Source organism: Onychostruthus taczanowskii, unplaced genomic scaffold (genome assembly GCF_017590055.1).
Source record: "Onychostruthus taczanowskii isolate IOZ18803 unplaced genomic scaffold, ASM1759005v1 scaffold758, whole genome shotgun sequence".
Lineage (NCBI taxonomy): Eukaryota > Metazoa > Chordata > Aves > Passeriformes > Passeridae > Onychostruthus > Onychostruthus taczanowskii.
Window position 1 is genome coordinate 1 of NW_024505428.1, and position 1,044 is coordinate 1,044.

The window sequence follows — 1,044 nt, forward strand, 5'->3', positions numbered from 1 at the left end:
TACTGGTTTATTCACCCCACACTGGTCTCCACTGGCGCAGGGTGACGTCATCGACCGCATCGAGCTCCACGTGCAGCGCTCGGGGGCGCGGCTGGAAAAGGGGCGGGGCCACCTGCGGGGGGCGGGGCTTCGCCAGCGGGCGGCCCGACGGGTAACTGGGGCCTACTGGTTTGGACTGGGAGGGACTGGGAGCCTCACTGGTTTATACTGGTTTAAACTGGGAGTTACTGGGAGGTAGGCCGCGGGCCTGTGGGTAGGCCCGGCCTGGTTTGTACTGGTTTATACCGGTCCAAACCTGTTTATCCCGGTCCGGCCTGGTTTGTACTGGTTTATACCGGTCCAAACCTGTTTATCCCGGTCCGTACTGGTCCATACTGCCATATACTGGTCCAAACTGGTTTATACTGGTTTATACTGGTCCGCAGAAGCGCCTGGCTCTCGCCGCCTGCGCCTCGGTCGCCATCTTGGTCCTGGTCGCCATCGTGGCCGCCTCAGTGGCGGCGGGATAGCGCCGCGCCCTCCCATTGGCTGAGAGCGCTGCCAATCAACGGAAATACCACCCTCCGCCGCTGCCGATTGGGCGGGGGGGAAAGCCCGCCCTGCTCGTTTGGGATTGGGCGGTGGAGGTGTCAGTCAGGCCGCGCGCGGTTCTTATTGGTTGGTGGTGATGTCACCGCGCCGAGGAGCGGAGCTCCGGCCGCGCGCGGTTCCTATTGGCTGGTGGTGACGTCACCGGCGAATAAAGCACTTTTTACCCCAAAGCGGCTCCGGGACGGCCCAAAAATCCCCAAAAATGCCCCAAAAAAGCTCCAAAACCCACAAAAAAATAAAAGCGGGTGAGAATTCTGTCCCAGAACCCCGGAATCTGCAAAAAAATCCTCTTGAAAAGTCCCCAAAAATTACCCAAAAAAATACCCCCCAAAAAAAAATTCCCCCGAAAATTCCCGCCCAAAATCTCCAAAAATAAAAACAAAAATCCACCAAAAAAGAAGCCAAAAGAAATTTCAAAAAGAATCCCCAAAAAACATCCCCAAAAATAAAAAA

The 1,044-nt window shown here is 56.2% G+C and overlaps 1 long non-coding RNA gene across 1 annotated transcript; it reads left to right on the forward strand.

Moving 5' to 3' along the window:
* The first annotated feature begins 33 nt into the window (after positions 1-33).
* LOC121345914 lies at positions 34-761 on the forward strand. The gene is made up of 2 exons (XR_005954028.1): positions 34-151; positions 426-761. It is a non-coding gene; the product is annotated as an uncharacterized LOC121345914 (long non-coding RNA).
* The last annotated feature ends 283 nt before the right edge of the window (positions 762-1,044 follow it).